Genomic DNA, 17,468 nt, shown 5'->3' with positions numbered 1-17,468 from the left:
AAGGTAAGACATGGAATCTTTGCCACTATATATAAAGTGGAACTATTATCTTTGCAATCTGAAGCATTCCCCAGGCTTGTGATCCAGCTAAGCTGCTCATCCCATTGCTCCTAGGTCACACCATGTGCTTTCATGCCTCTCTGCATTTGTGTGTGTTATTTTATTTGCAAAGGTCACCTGCTCCTTTTCACTAAAATGCCATTCCTCCTTCAAGAGTCCCAAACAAACCCAACAGTTTGGGAGAGTTTATCAAGCCCATATTTTTGGCTTCTAGAGAATTCATACATATTTTTATTTTGCAGTGGTTGCTTTTTCTTTCTTTGACCAACATTTCTCAGATTGTCCCTTGGTGACCTGTCCCTCTTCTGTTTGCAGGCTGTGGGACTGGATTGGCCTCACACTGAACCTGAATGTTGGGCTGTCCTTGACTCCAGTTGATCTGAGTAGCCTCTGCTGGCTCCAGTGACAGATTCAAGGATGTCTAATTGGAGTGAACCCAAATTACTATGGTGGTGACACAGATAGGTCACTTCCCTTCTAGGTTTAGGTGGTGTGATGGAATGAGGCTGGCATTCCCCTGCCACAAAGAAGACCTTCCAGAGAATCCAAACAAGCACTTTGAGGAAGAACACATGAGAGGAGGAGGCTGGAAACATCAGCGAGAGCCCAAATGAGGCCAAGACTGAGCTCTTTCTATCTTCTGGGCCAGCTTTTCTGAATCAGAAACAAAGATTAATGAGCTAACTAACTAGTTAACATTCTTTTGAGTAAACCAACACAGATAAGATTCATTTTTTTACATTTATTTTTGCATCTCAGAATATTACAAGATACTGGGAACATAATAGCTGTTTAATAACTGAAAAGATGGGAAGGGACCGGGGCTGTAGTTTCTCCTAAGTGCTTTCAGCTTGGCTATATGAATGGCAGTGCTTCCCTCTGATATCTTTGGCTTTCAATCCTTTTGTATTTTATTTCTTGGACAAAGTATAAATGTGTCAAAAAAAGGACTTATGCAAGAGGAAAAAATCAAGAAGTTTATATTTCTCACTGATTTTTTTTAAATAGGGAGCATGTGAAAGAATTTGCAGGACCTGACATTTTCTTTTTTTGGAAGGCACTGGGCATTAAGAAATTCAAATTGTGAATTTGTATCTCCTTAAGGTGAAATAAAGTGTTAAATTAGGATTTTTAAAAATAAAATATTTTGTATGAGTTATCTTCTACTTGTTTCACCAGATCTGCTCTCCTCCTACCCTGTTCTGCCCCAGGAGACAAGACTTGTATGGCCCAAGCCAAGGGGAGCCTTATCATTTGGTTTGGTCAGTAGAAGCTCAGAAGAAGGTAGGATAGGAAAGTCGAGGGTTGAGATGGGATATTTGTGTCCTTGATACTCCTTGAATGGGGGCAAAAATGCAGTTAATTCTTGACAATGGATTCAGGGTAGCCTTCTCTACAGGACCTCTGGGCCCCCAATTCTGGAAACTCATCCCTCCTCACTATTGCCACTCACCCTGGGTTACTGCTGCATCCCTTAAGATTCTTCTACACTTTTGCAAATAAACCTGCTTGAATTGCCTAATTTGAGTGTGCCATCTGTTTTCTGTTGGAAACCCAAGCAATACATATATATTTCAGAAATAGAAAAATTGAACATGAACAATACTTTCATCCTGCAACATGAAATACTGTCTTTTAAAGCTGTTTGTGGAAGAGCAGGACCATGTTAGCTGTGTCCACAGGAAATGACTAAGAAGGCCAGGGAAGGGTTGGTTGAGGGCTTCCTCTGGCTTTAAGTGCTCTGCCCATTGCAAAACCCCAGGGTACCCTGCACAGGGTAACACGGGCTTGCTCAGGGGAAGGTTGATAACTGGAACCATTTCTGCTGAGTAGGAAGACAATGAGAGCAAAGCAAGTACATTGATTTGAGTGAAATGAGGCTAAAACCTCCATCAAAAAGAGCCACAGCTGGGTGCAGTGGTGCATGCCTGTAATCCTAGTGGCTTGGAGGCTGAGTCAGGAGAATCACGAGTTCAAAGATAGCCTCAGCAAAGGCGAAGTGCTTAGCAACTCAATGAGACCCTGTCTCTCTACAAAATACAAAAATAGTGCTGGGGATGTGGCTCAGTGGATGAGTGACCCTGATTTCAATCCCTGGTACAAAAAAAAAAAAAAAAGTCCCAAACAACTTATCTACTTTGGACCTTGGAATTTCCTTAAGTATAAATGTCCTAAAATAATACAGACCGTAGTTGTACTTCAAACTTCAAAGTGGGAGGGATAATGAGTTTACCTTAGAGGTTTGGTTTAGGTCACTGGAAATTCATGGTGATTTTTAAGGCTTTGTCAAGTACTGGTTAAAGAAATGTCCAGTTTCCTTAGATCTCCAGAGCTGAATCTCACTCTCTAGTCAGAGCCAGGAGTGTCCCCTCCTACACCCGTCTAGAAATGGGCTGCTCATCAAAAGCTCCTGGTCCTGAGGCTCTGGCCCCACTTCTCTGAGAATCTTCCTGACTCCTCTCCCAACGTCCTTCCTTTCTCTCTGCCCTACGAACAGGCCTGCGCTCTGTCTCAGCTTGGCTTTCTCTAAAGTGCAGCTGTAGCAATGTGGAGTTAAAAATAACGACGTCTTGTGAGACTAGCAGGGAGGAGGGAGGGGAGCCTGTTCATTAAGAGCTTTTAAGTTTCCCAGCACCCTCTGAGTCGGGAACAGCCTAGCTACAAATGTCCCTGCCCAGGCGGGGAGGGCTGCATCCCGAGTCATACTTAGGTGTGGTGTGCAGATTTAGGGTGATAAGGGAAAAGCACTCACTCAGGCCCAGGACCTGAATCCCAGGTGGAGAGCAGCCAGGGTGGGAGTCAGCTGTCTGAGCAGCCTGGCCTGCAAAGTCACTGACCAGCCAGCGCTGTAGGCAACCTAACCCCACAGGGCAAACCAGAGGTCTGTAACCAAACCCAATCCATGCCAACTGGAGGCCACAATCAGAAGTACTGAGAATGCTCAGTTATAGGATAACTGTGTTAGGGTACAGTTTTCTAGAAGACACAGTAACAGAAATAGGTTACAGGCAGGTATTCTAGCCCCATCTTAATGGATAACAGCCTACTGTCATTCATATGTTCAGGACACCCATGTTGATGAATCTCAGTACAAGAAAGAATTCTCTGAGGAGAAGAAAGACTGTCCAAACATTTCCTAAACATCTGTGACAGATGTCATGGTCTTGAATTCCCAGACCACATGGAGACTACATGCATTTCAGTTCATGCTTCCTGGAATCTGTGTGTGCAAACGTTCCAAACCAGGCCACATGCAAACAGCACTCAGGTTGTCTGTGAAGCATCAGCATGGCATGGAAGATAAGGAACCAGGCTGTGTGATGAACGTGTCTGTGAGTCTGTCAGGTTCATCCCAGGTGTTTGCTCTGTTGTCCAGGTCAATGCCTTTGACCTCTTGTGCACCTGTTCTTGGCCCAGCGAGCCTCCATTAGGAGTGTCAGGCAGACCAGCCCCTCAAACAGATGGTGAGAGTCAGTTTCCCACCACCCAACCACAGTGCACATTGGAGAAAGTTCCTTGAACATGTTCTTAAAAACATGACCTCGTCACTTTTTCTGCTGAATTGTCAATAGCTTGAGCTGATTCCCTTTCTGCACACATCATGATGTCGCAGGACTGCCTGGTTGTATTGGTTGTCAGATTGGAGTGCAACAGGCATAGGCTGAGGCCCCTGGTGAGCCCGGGTGGGTGGCTCTGGAGCCGGAACCTTCTGCTTTCCTTGCTTGTTTGGACCTGTTCCTGCTTTGTAGACCCGGTCAAGCCTCCATTCTATTTGGGGGACAGAGTTCGGTCTTGGTCTACATGTACGTGGATTATGAGAGCTAAATTCTGAGTGTCCTGGTACACAGCCCTGAGCTATGTTGGTGATAAGGAATCCTCAGGCTCTTTTCTGCTCTCTGGAGGTCTGAGGACTAGAGCTGCAGTGGTTTGTTCCCCACAGGCAGCTGTAAATCCCAGTGTTTACACAGCATTTGCATGATACAAAAGGCAATTATTGAGCACCTTCATGAGCCTGGCACTATGCTCAGAGCATCTAAAATGGCACCTACTGTCACCACACCCAGTCCAGAGATGTCCTAACTCACAGGAGGAAGTGGTGGTGCTGAGGCTAGACCCTGTGCTCTTTTGCTCCCGCAGGTCCTCACAAATCGCCCTGGTAGCTGCCTGTGCCTGGGGCCTGCTCTTCTCTCTGGGCTGTAAGCTGCCCTGCCAGAAACTCCCTTTCCCTTTTCAGCTTCCCTTTATTCTTTGCCTGCTCCAAGAGGACGTGGGTGGCTTCCTCAGAGCAGGCTGCTCCCCAGGGTTGGGTCCAGGAAGAAGGACCAACAAGGGCAAAGTGGAGATTTCAAAGACTGCAAAGAAGAGAGTGCAGTTCCTCTGTGAATGATCTTAAAGCCCAGCTGTCAGCTTCTTTGATGTCAAAGGACCTAAGATGGTTACCAGTGTGGGTGGCAGGGAGAAAGGGGTGCCACAGTGCATCTCTCACCTATACCATGAGGACAGCACAGATTCATCAGGAATAAGCAGCAAACTAGAGCAGCTGAAACCACACTCAGAAAACCAAAAACCAAAACCTTATTTTGAGGGCCATAAATCAGAGCCGGCGAACCAGCAGAGTCACAAAATGAATTACTGACTAGAAACTGTCTCAGGCTTTGCTAGCGCGCCTGCAGCTTTCCAGCGAATCGTTACTTTCTGATTTCTTGAGTAATTGTTTGCAAAGACTTGTCTTTGTAAAATGCAAACATGCATTATTTTTTAGACATATGGTCAATGCCATGGGTGATCAGCTGTTGCCTGCTCTGGGTCTTGTCAGAAGGTCTGGAAGCCTTTCAGCCCTAATGTAGCTGACTCAGTTCTAAAATTGCTCCCTCTGCTTAATAACCCCAGGTGTCATGCCGACACCCCCCGGCACCCACATGGGTGATCAGTTCAGCACTGTGTGTAAAAGGTATTTGAAAGACACTTTGCCTTGCAATCATGTCCCATGAAAATCAAAACAGATGATGTAATAATGGAAAAATGTTAGTTTACTTACCCACGGCCAAGAGACTGCTCCTGTGCCTCTTCATCTGGCTGTCCATTTATCTTCTTTAATAAGCCAGTAAACATAAGCCAGTGTTTTCTGAGCTCTGTGAACTGTGATAGCAAATTACTGAGCCTGAGGAGAAGGTGGTGGGAGCCCGAGTGGCAGCCACATTGGGTCAAAGCCTGGGGAACTGGGGAACTAGATCTTGCTCTTGGCGTCTGAGGTTGGGGTAGTCTTGTGAGGTGAGCGCTAAATCTTTGGAGTCTTTGCTAATCCCAGGCAGTCAATGTCACCCAGCTGGTATCCTGAGAGAACTAAAGAATTGCTTGCTGTGGAAACCTACACATCTGGTATTAGAAGTGTTATGTAACTAAAGAAAATTGGACTGTTTTGCCACCAAAGTCAAAAAAATTGAAACTTCATTAAAAATCAAGGTCATTAAACTTGTCATTGCCCCGCTTTGGGGAGATGGAGAGACTCATCAGCTCAGGTCAGGGGTCGCAGGTCCACTTGTGACCTCAGGGAGGGCATCAGTCTAAATTCTGAGTCCAACAACAGGCTGCATAGACTCAGGAAACCGCCCGCCATAGTCTTGAATGACAACAGCATGAGGTTCTTTGACAGGCTCCACTGCATGGTCGAGACAACATTCTAATTTCTTAAAGGCTCAGATCCAGTCATGTCTTCTCAGAGAAATAAATGTTTAAATATTCATTCTTGTCACCTGGAGATAGGTGTGAATGTGTTTGCATCAAATATACAGATCGGGGCTCACCAGGGCAGCATCTTAAAATGTCTTTCTGACTGTTCAGGCCTCCTTGGAAATGTCTATTGTGTCTGCTTCCAGCATTACACTCTTTAAACCTGTTAACCAAGAGTTAATTGTTTGACAGGTACTCACAATTATTTTAAAATTGGTAAAATTATAATTGTTCTCATTTTTTAGTGCTTCTGCTATGACAGGCACTGGCTTATACATTACCTCATTTAATCATTGTAAAAACTCATTTAGTTAGCTTAGTTTTGAGAAGAGAAAAGGGAGGCTAGGAAAGATGGGGAACTAGTAGAATGTAACTAAGAACTAAATGGCAAGGGTAGATATCAAACACAACGCATGCCCTTGACCTTTATCCTGAGCAAGGCACAGGTCATGGCGAGCTGGCCTGTGGCCACAGTTGTTACTCAATCCAGTCAACATCTAATGACTGCCTACTATGTGCCCAGGGCCGTCTTTAGTACTGGGTCATGAGACGGACAGATTTCATTTCTTCTTTGACAGGGTTTACACCCAGAGTTCAGTTGAGGTGACAGAATGTGTCACACTGAGTGCTGAGTAGAGATCAGGCGGAAGTAGGGAGACCTTGAGATGGAAGAAGAGGGACTTGGGGATATTCAGGAAGGGTCAGGGCAGGTCGGGAGAGCTGGCATCCTTTCAGTTCATCTAGAAAGACCAACCAGCTTCCATAGGTAGTGGAGACAAAGGCAACTCCACATCAGTGCAGCAGGCATCACTGCAGTGGTTTAATTGAAGACCCCAAGGCAAGGAAATGCAGGGTGAGCTCAGGGGGCCACCAGCATGCTCCAGTAATAGCACCTGGGAGGGGACTGGGGGTCTTCCACAGGCTGGGCTGGGAGCAAGAAGGGCCTGGTGGTATCTGGAGTTGGGGCCCTGGGGGATCTGTGAAGGAGGAAGGCAACATGATGACATTTCTTCTGTAGGGGAGCAGGGTGCTAAGGGTCTGGTGGCTGGCACTCAGTGACATACTGGGTGAACTATCTGGAATTGATTACATAGGATCATCTGGGGCTTGGGAAATGATGATCTCACATGGTTAATCCTGATCCACCGTGAGGTTCTGGACGTTTTGCAGGTAGTGGTGTGTGGGTACACATGTGAGGCCCCCTGGCCCTTAGAGGACTGCAGAAGTACTACTGGAATTGACCGACTATTTTGAATGTCTCAATTTAGCCAAGTCCAATAAGGTTTTATTTGTTTTAGGCTGAAACTTGATGATCTTAGAATGGCAACCCCAGCTGCTTCATGATGATCTGAGGTGCTGAGTGCTTGCTGAAATCATTAAGCTCTCTAGTCTCTGTAGAGAGGAGAGTGGGTAGAAAAGGAAGAGTTCCTGAGGGTCAGGACTGCTGGCTGCTCTAGGCTGCCTCGTGACCCTGTGTCAACATGGACCCTTCACATTTCTAAGCTACCCGGGGAGCCTAGGACTGGCACCCAAATTTCTTTATTAAAGTTTTTCATGAGTCAAAAATTTTCATAAATGTTTCTAGGCAATGAGAATATGATTGGAAATAGGCCAGACGTGTTCGTGTGTCTGGTTCTTAGGTTCAACCAAACCAGGATGAATAACATGATAAAATCATTGCTCAGCCAGGGCAGAGTAGATTCTCTGTAGGGAGAAGGCTAAGATGGGGACAGTGGCTTTTGGTAGGGCCTGTTTCATGCCAGGCCCTGAGCTTTGGTGCCCCCATGGCATTGTGGTCCTGTGGTTCCTGGAAGGGTACTCCCCACCTCTGAGCAACTTTGGTGGTGCTCTCCTGTTTCTTAGACGAGAAGAGAAGATGGACTCTCAGGATGGAGAGGTTGCTGCTGGGCTCCTGGGAAGTGCTGGAGGAGTTTGGCCCAGGCCTGTTTGCCCAAAGCCGAGCTTTGCCCTTCAGCATCCCCAGTGCAAAGAGATTTTAGATTTTTGCACGAATGCCCTGGAGGCTCAAATCTTATTTGTCCAGGGGGTTATTTTCTCTTTTAGTCGGATGGAACAGAGTAGTATAATCATAACCATTTGTTGACAATGGCAACGCAAGCTGCAGAGATAGAATTATAGTGTCAAGGTCTGGCAACTGCCATTTGCTAAAAGCGTGAAAATAGCATTTTAAACCCAGGATGATGGTGCTGCTGCATTCTGTCAAGCCAGACAGACTCTGCAAGCATGGCTATATCAAGAGAAGGAACGATGCTGGGGCAGAGTCACAAGGACGCTGCAGGTTTGGCCCCAGTTCTGATGAATTGTGGAGATTGCAGCCCAGATGTTGTGCTGTTAATGCAGATGACACAATTATCATTACCTTGGCTTTTCTATCTCAAATAAGTTAACATCAGCAACACCTGCAAAAATGTTTATATGCATTAAAACTTCATGTCACCTTATGTTTTGAGACATATAATCAGAAAACTGGAGTTAAAAAGGAAACATTTCCATTCCCTCAGTTTTAAAAATGACTTTCTGCAGACCTGAGTAAAAAGAACCTGTCCTTGGGCTGGGAGTGTAGTGCAGTGGTAGAGTGACTGCCCAGCATGCTCAGAGCCCTGGGTTTAGTCCCCAGCATTGCAAACGAACCAACAAAACACCTGTCCTGTTGAGCCCATCCACTCTGCAAGATTTTTAAAAAGTCATTGAATTTCCACAGTAGTTTAGCATGAACTAAAAACCAGCAACCATTTCCTCACTTGGGTGCCAGAGATGGAGAGACCAGAGAGCTGATTTTCTTATGATCTTAAAAATGCGCCAGCCCAGAGCAGCTTTGATGCTTATTATTGATATGAAAGGGAGCTCATCATTTAATGTGTCTGCTCCTCCCTCCAGGGGTAGGCAAGGGTAGGTTGCTGTGGTTCTGGAAACAGACTGGTCACAATGTTCTGGGAGACATGCATTTGGCAGGGCGACATGGACCTGTGGCATCTGGAATGGGTACTGCAGGGCGGATGGAAACGCTTATCTGCAGAGCGAGGGAGCAACCTCCCACGTGCGGAAGTCAGAGCACACCCCACAGCCAGCCCCACTGCCCGCACCCCCCTTGCTGTTGTGTAAGCTCCATTAATAGTGCTGTCAGGCTGGATTAATTCTGTGCATGATGATCAGAGAGTATTTTGACTTTGGGGCAAATCAAGCGATGGTGGACTATGCAACCCCGACAGAAAGGATAAACATTTATTAAAAGAGAAAAGTACAGGGCTTGGAGCTTGGTAGAGACTGCATAGAAACAAAAGCACACAGAGAATGAATTCCAGCTATAGATAAAAAAAAAAAAAAACTTCAGGGATGATCAAGTACTTCTGAGTTATTCTATTCTATAGTATTTGATGCTTTCTAAAATCGGAGTACTTACTGCATGGTTGGCAATGTTGTTTAAAAAATTATCCATTAGTTTTTTTGTGTGTGTGAGCAAGTGTAGGCCATTACTCCACCGATCAGTAACTAATGCAAGCAAAATGTTCTTTTTTATTCTTTTACAATGTGAGTCTCTTTTGATTTAGTATGGAAACAACTGGCCATTTGCAGGAAATCCAACTAATTGCAAGGAAAATGACAAAGGCCATGGTTCTCAAAGGTATTTAATAAGCCCTAGAAATTTGACTTAGAAAAAGGAGATGTTTGAAATACATCCATACCACGGATGCAGGAGAGTGAGGAGGCTGGAGGCTGGGGTAGACTACCTTCTGATCTCAGGGAGGAAGTCTCCTCTCCGATACCCTTGGCCTTGCTTGGGGACATGTGTATGTACATATCTATTTGTTGGTGGTGTTTGCTTGCTTTTACATGTGACTCAAAGTATGGTTCTTGTTTGACTCAACATGGAGCACTGTGGCTACAGTGGCCACTATTACCTAGTCTTAGGAAAGGAGGAAAACAAGACCCCAAGAAGTTAGGAGATTTGCTCCTGATCGTGCAGTTAGTAAATGGAAATGCTTGAACATGAACCCAGGCCACTTGCATACCCGATGAGCCTTTTCTCCCGTCACAGGAACAGGGTCTCATTTGCAGGCCCTGTGCTGAGTTCCCGCCTTCCAGGATGCTGTCCCCATTCAGAACTCTTTCTGGCGACTGTGCCTAATGAGGGACCTCCTTGGACAGAGCTTCTCTGCCCAGACATGACTCTTCCCCTTTAGCCGCTTCTGTCACATCAGTGGTACAAAGTCTGAAGGAGACACCAAGCAGCCCTGGACACAGGAGACATCTGTGCCTGCCCCTTGGAGTAACTGTGCTGGTGGGAAGATGGACACTGCCTTGCCTCAGTGGTGCCTAGTCTGTAGTGACACAGCTTACTCGGGTTGGGTTCCAGGTCTTTCTTTCCCCTGACCTAGGTTGGAGTCAAGAGTGAAAGGATCAGAGAAAAACCTGCAGCTGTGACTATGTGGCCCTATTCTGACCTCCCTCCCTGGGCCCATTTCTACCTGTGTCCACATTCCCTTTATAGGCTGGTAATCTGCTTGTGGCAAGGCTCCTAGAAACCCACTGTACAGCATGCTTGAGCCCCCTCAGGACTAGGGCCCATCTAGGGAGCAGGGGCATGCCCTAGAGTCAGGGGTTGGCACTGGCTTACCTCCCAGTTCTCCACCTCTGGGTCTCAGAGGCTTGGAGAGAGCCCAGCCCTGGACAGTCTATCTGAGGAAGAGGCTTGGAACTCTGTTTAAGGAAGAGCAGGACAAGTTTTCTTTCCATGGTTTGAGATGAGAGACAGGTTGAGAACAGCCAGGGTTGTTCACACTGATGGAAACGATGGACCTTCCTTCGCCCCGATGGGTGAGCTGTGGAGAACTTCTCTGAGAAAGGGCTTCTGCTCTGGGGTGGATCTGTCTTCCTCCTGTGTCCCTGGAGGAGTGTGACCAAGGTCCCGCCTCTGCCCTGGAGCACAGGTATGCCCTCCTTTGTCTTCAGCAGTACCTACCTGGTCGTGACCATAACTGAGCTTGCTCAAGACCAGGTATGATGACTTTCCTTTCCTGTACAACCTGCTGCTTTTCCTGGATTAATGAATATCTTGTTTTTCCCCAGGTGCAGACTCTTTGCTAACCTCAGATGTGCTTCTGGCTTTCTAAATATCCTCTCACTATATCCACCGGCTTCAGGCCAGTTCTCGGGGAGGGGCCTCCTGAGCTGGCTGCTGTCGTCCCCAAGGGCTCTGTGCTCACTTTAACCCTATGGGATCCATTTTTTCCCTTATTGGAAAAATTTCTCCCTTTGCTAGAGGGTAGAAGCCAGGGCCCTGCTGCCAAGGCACCTAGAGGTGGGTGGCTGGGACTCAGCCAGGAGTCTAGAGGTGGGCTTCCTGTCCCAGAAATCTTAGAGGACTCCCAGGCCTCTAACAAACAGCAAATGGCAAAACATGAAAGAAGTTTCCTTCACTTCATCCCTAGGAAAGGGGTTGGTGGAACTCCAGTGACTCTGCAACTACTCTGGGGCTTTAAGTTCATGAAGTCTTTGCTTTTGGTTAGAGTTTACTCTCTTTTGGATTAATTGTTGAGACTGAGAATTTGTGGTCGGTGACTCATCAATTCCCAGTAGTTGACTCTGAGAAAACATGAATAATTTTTCCAAATGTGTTGCTTTTGTATCATTGATTCAGTTTGCTGGCACATCCCTGGGGTCTAAAATTGTGAAACAAAGCACAAGTTGAGATAGAGAATTATGCCTGAATGCTCAAGCTCCGAGTTAGCTGGCCTACAATCATTATAACCACGACAAGTTTCTATAATCATACCCTGCTTTCATGTCACCCAAGTCCAAGACTTGAGGCCAGTAAGAAATTAATTAATTAAAGGGATTTAAGGTTCCTTAAATTTCAGCAGGAAATTTAAATTTCAGTAGGAAAGCAGAGTTGACTATCTTGCCTATCTGAGAGATAGGTGACTGAGAAACAGGTGTTATAGTCAGGAGTATTGCTTGTGGAAATGATCTTGAACTTGGAAGTTCTCCCTCAATTTCAGATCCTCCAGCAGCCAGAGGTTTGCACTGGATAGCGTAGGGAACATGAAGGGCCGTTATACATAGATGTGGTCATTCTGCTCCTTTCTGAGATTTTGCAGTTTTTGGAAATATACTAAATGCTTTGTTTTATTGCCTTTTTCCACATTAAATGTAAAGATTAGAGATGAACTCAAAGACAGCACCTGTCCTCCTGAGTGACTGTGAAGGAAGCCTGTTCTGTTGTATCAGGGGCCTCAGGACATGGCTTCAGGGTCCTGCCTAGGCTGTGAAGCAGCTGACCCTTCCTGTCCCCCTCTCTCTGAAGCTGCTCTCCCCCTCCTCCCTGTTTTCTTCCCGAGTGATTCCTCTGGGTGGTTGACCCCACAGGTGGAACCTCCCACCCTGACCTCTGGCTTTCAGTGCCTAGGCCTCCGGAAATGTTATCCAGAGACAGAAACCTGTCTGGACAGGTCCTCTTGCTCTTGCTCCGGACCATGTCCAGTTTACATCTCCTTCCAGCTTTTATCACTATTTTCATTTGTTAATTCATTTTTAGTCTCTTCCACATGATGTAGGTTTCATAAAAACAAACTCTGTCTTCATGAGCACTTTAGTCAAACGCATGGAGGGTATTGGCTTGGAAAGGGTGTGAGAATGTCTTTGGAGGGTAGAGGGAAACACAACATCTGGAGCCTGAGCTACTTTTTGTATTCTAGAGTTACAGAAGAAAAATCACGTCAAGGGAGGGGAAGAAGGAGAAACGCTCACTAATGAGGTAATTTACAATCAGTGAGTAATTGCAGATGCATTTCATTGTCTGAAGCTATCTCCTATTGTAGACATGCTTTATGACTTCACTGTTCTCTAAAATATATTTTCCTAGCTTAGGAGCTAACACAAGCCTGGAGTTAAGGAGTTACAGCCAGCTGAGAAGAGGCAGTTTTGCGGTTTCTAAGAGCTAGCCTCCTGCGTCCTTCTCCTCTTAAACTTCCTTTCTCTCTTCCCTCCCCTTTTATCCTTCTTTCATTCCTATTTTTGTTCTTTTCACATTTTTTCCCCTCCATTAAATTATACATAATGGTACAAGCTAATAGTAATGCTATTAAAAATAATAGTACTATTAAATGTCAAACAACGTTCAAGGGTTTATATAACATAATACACAACTTCATATTCCAACATCTCCATTTTCCTGACTCCCATTCCTAGAGCCAAGCACATCCATTCTTTAAGATGCTCCTTCTGGCATTTATAGATACCTGTGCTTTTACATAATGTTTGAATGCTGTTCTCTTTTCATTTATCAGTTGAGACATGATCTGATGGACTTCTAACATAGCAGATGAGGGTTGAACTCCCTTACGTCACCATCCCTTCTGCTTCTCTTCATCTCCGGATGTGACTGTGTTCCAGTTATTGGTTAAGTAGATATTCAGTGTTAGCATGATTGACCTAGGGAAATTTTGTTCACAGCTGGACATTGTCATATGTGGGATCCCCAGGGGCAGACCTGAGCACGTATTGGTTTACTTGGTGTGTGTGTGTGGGGGGGCACAGGCAACACCAGGGGTGGAGTAAGGAAATGGCAAAGGAGGAAGGTGGAAACTGGAGCTTAACCCAGTGAGAGGGATCCTGGGAGATGGTGTGGAATGCACACTTACTGTTTTGGTGGGAGAGAGAGCTGGCATATCCTGTCAGTCGTTTGCTGAAGGGTCCACTCGATAGTGGTGACCTCCTCAGCCCTTCAGCCTGCTGGCCAGGCAGCTTGACCTTCCCAAGCTTTAGTGAAAGGCCTCTGAAAAGAGATGCAAGTGCTGGCACTTGGAAGCTGACTCAGAACACCAATTTCATACTGCATTTTGATAATATTTCTGTGTTTTTCCCCCCTGAAATTGCCTTTTAAAATCTAGTGTTCTTGATTCTTCCTATAAATTCTTCTTGTACCTCCAACAGTTTCTCTACACAGTATTTGCAAAGTTAATCACATCAAGTTATCTGTCAGCCCCAACCTTTTCCTTGGGGAAGTCTCCTGGAGGGCCTCTGTAATCCCTGGAGATGGCGTGCCCTCGGCAATTCTCCACAGATGGCCCTGGGACTCCCAGGGATAATCAGGCCGTCTGAACTGGAATCCCTTGTGCCCTGGCCAAGGGCTTCTCTTCCTTGGCTTACTTCTGAGAAAGCTGGTCACTCAGAGAACAGTCTGGCTGGAAGACGTCCTGAGCCTGGAGTCCTGCTGAAACAGGGGAGTTTCTCTAGCTTGTCCCTTCTCTGCCCTGGTAGAGGACTTTGGAGTGGCTTTTTTTTCTTTTTTCCCGTATTTAATGTTTTTCTTTTTCTCTGTTTATTCCCTCATTTTGATAAAATAAACCTTCCAGTGTCTTAGAAAAGGTGCTTGGAAAGTGACATTTTAAACCTTGAATGTCAGACAACATCTTTATTTTTTGTTGATTATTGACTGGATAGAGTTATTTGTTGGAAATAATTTACCTATATTTCTCTGTATTCTTCCACCTTCTAAGGTTGGCATTAAGAATTACGAAGCAATTCTGATTGTATTTGGCCTATTGTTGATATTGTTTTTAAATCTCTGAGAGCATCTAGAATGTTCCTTGCCCCCACCATCCTGAGGCTTTAAGATCAAGTCCCCTGATATGGGCTAATTACCCAGTGAGCTGTGTACCAGGTCCTTTAAATCTGCAAGTTCATGTTCTCTATTTTGGAAGTGTCCTTAATTTAGTTTGTGGATATGTTTCTTTTCTTTCTTCTTTACTGCATTTTCTGTATTTTTTTCCTGGTACTCCTGTGATCTCAATGATGAACTTTCTGCTCTAATTCCCTAATCATCTCCTATTTTTTCACTTCGTTCTTTTATAAACTCTTCTTTCTGAACTTATAAACTCAGCTTTATTTACCTCCTCTTTCATTTACTTTTCCATTTCAGATAGATGTTTAAGTTTTTAAGAGCTCCTTTTAGCTTTTTGAATGTTCATTTATCTAACGCATCCTACCAATAATATATAATGGATTCAGTGTTTTCTCTTAACCTTCTCAATAAACCAGTGAGTTCAGTCTTTATAATTGTGGTATAATTTTTCTCCTCTGAGAACAGTCTCTGTTTTCTTCAAGTTTCCTTTTTCTGTTTTGATTCTGACTTTGTGTTTGATATTTATTTTTCTGTGCAAGGCTTTCCTTGGATGCTCAGTAATCCTTGCTGGTCTGCTCATTTTTGAGAGTCAGAATCTGACCGTAGCTGGTGACTCCAGCATCTGTGTAGGGCCTGTCACCTCTGTAAGGAAACTCCCAGAGGGAGGCTATGGTCTGTCTCTTGGCATTACTGCTTCTATTTGAGGCTCAGAATGACCCTTTCTAGAAGAACTCCATACTGTATGATTAGCTTGGCTAAGTGCAAAACTTGCAGGAGATTTTGATGGCTGAGGCGGAGCTGGAAACATTACTTCCAGATGATCACTGATCGGGGCCAGTGAGGGCCAGTGAAATGTAGCCGCTCATCCCTACCGCTGACCCCCCTGACTGAGCGGGGCCCTATGCCACTAGAGGCTTGTCTGCAGTTCTGCTGGAGGTGGTGGCTCCCGTGGGGCTTCCATGGGCTCCTGCTCCAAATTCTCCTGGGCCCCATCCACGCCTCCACTGTGAACTGGGGTGACAGTGATTATTTCCTATGGTCTCTGGAATACATTGCAACATGATTTGGCTTAAAACAACACAGATTTATTCCAGCATGGTTCTGAAGTCAGGAACCTGAAGTCAAGGCATACCTTTCAGGAAGCTTCTGAAGAGAACCCGCTTCCTCACCTTTCCCAGCCCCTAAAGGCTGCCTGCATTTTTTGCCTTCTTCTCCCATCTTCAGAGCACATCACTCCATCCTTCAGTTCTGCTTCACATCCCCCTTTTCTCCCCTTGAGTCCCGCTTCCCTTTTGTAAGGATGCAGTGATGGCATCAGCCCACCTGAGTAGCCCAGTGTTGTCTTCCCACCTCAGGAGCCTGGCATAACCTCAGCAAGCTCCCTTCTGCCATCTGGGTGACGCAGTCCTCATTGGTTAATAGTGTATGATGCCTTCGGAGCCACCATCTCGTCAGCACTGGATGGGCCTTTCTCTGACCCTCTGGTTCCCCTCCTACAGACTCCCCGGTCCCCTCCACCTTTACAGAAGCTCTGACTCCTGGAGTGAGCTCCTGTGCCCCCTGTACTTTGAGTGGCTCTGATTTCCTGGGTGAAGCCTGGAGATACACCCACAGCAGCATCAATGTGAGTCAGATTTCCCGTAAAGATTCTTCTGTCTCCAGCCCAGAGGGTCAAGATTTGGCCACCAACTGTCTGGCTGCTTGAAAGGTATAGTGCAGAGGGCTGTTCATGGGCCATGCCAGTCCACTCATTGGCTTAGTTTTACTGTTTTCAGTTTGGTCCACCCTCACCTGCCTGCTGTAGGAGACCCACACAGAGATCCTTTGCCTGGAGTTCTCTAGATGTGGCCAGTCCCTGCAGTGTGTGGAGGCAGGAGCAGCATCTTCAGGGCAGGAGCAGGAAGCTCTGGACCTCTGAGGGCACCATTATCAGGCTGTCTCCACATGCCTTTCCTCCCCTTCCACTCCATTTCCAGGGCACCTGCTGCTGTGTTCCTAACCTTCTGGAGCCTCTGTGTCTAAAGAAGATTGCTTCACATTCCTTACAGTCTTAGAACTTGGCTTCTGGAATCAGCAACGACAGCTCTATCCATCTGCTTAATGCTTCCAAGATTTTGTTATTTCTTTTTCTTCCTATTTTTGTGAGTTTTTTTAAAATAAACTTATTATTTTGAGATAATTCTGGAGTCTCATATAGTTAAAAGAAATAATTCAGAGAAATGTCATATTCCTTTTACCTAGTTTCCCCCAGTATAATGTCCTGTGTAACTATAGTACAACATCAGAATTGGAAAATTGATATAATCTACCACCCTTATTCAGCTTTTACCAGTTTTATACAGACTCAATTGCATGTGTATTTAGTTTTATGCAATCTTAAAAAAATGTGATTTAGATATAGATAAATACAGGTAGGGATGTTGATTTAGGGGCTTTGTCAAAGGTGGAATCCGGACCTTGTTGCAACTAAGCATGCTGTCCACCATCCAGTTACACCTCCAGCCCCTGAGAGATATTTTTTTGAGCCAGAGGTGGAAGTGCATGCAAATTCTCACCTTCTCCAAGTCCACCACCTCCTGAGGACCCTGCTGTGGCTGCTGGGCTGTCACCCCTGGGCACTCTTTCTGTTTTATATTTTTTTAAGGAAAGAAGTTCCTTTACTGTAGACTTTGGAAGGAGCAAAATTGGATGCTGTACCCTGTGTGCCATCTTTATCCGAAAGTTGAATAACTCAGAACAGAACACAAGCTATCTTGATTTGGTGAACAAGAGCAGAATATGGCCCACTTTTACCTTCTCTGCTATTTTGCCCAGGGGCTGATGGGTCAGCTGCCAAAGCTCTTCACTTCTTTATTGTGTTGAGACTATTCTGTATTATTTGTTAAGAATTTTTATTTTTATTTTTTATCAGCCTAGAGAAAGGCATTTTGCAAGGCAGAACAGAATCAGCACACCTTAAGTTTGTGATGTAAGGTTCTCTCTGGGCCAGGCTGCTCGGATTATAACTGGTGGGTTATTTCAGTTAACATTGACA

At 45.4% G+C, this 17,468-nt stretch overlaps 1 protein-coding gene across 2 annotated transcripts in view; it reads left to right on the top strand.

Annotated features, from left to right (window-relative positions):
- Kcnab1 (potassium voltage-gated channel subfamily A regulatory beta subunit 1) overlaps positions 1–17,468 on the top strand; it is a 293,246-nt gene that overhangs the window by 46,995 nt on the left and 228,783 nt on the right. The gene's annotated exons all lie outside the window — the stretch shown is intronic.

This window comes from Ictidomys tridecemlineatus, chromosome 3 (genome assembly GCF_052094955.1).
Source record: "Ictidomys tridecemlineatus isolate mIctTri1 chromosome 3, mIctTri1.hap1, whole genome shotgun sequence".
NCBI lineage: Eukaryota > Metazoa > Chordata > Mammalia > Rodentia > Sciuridae > Ictidomys > Ictidomys tridecemlineatus.
The sequence above is the reverse complement of the archived record's forward strand: the minus strand, read 5'-3'. Positions and strand labels throughout refer to the sequence as shown.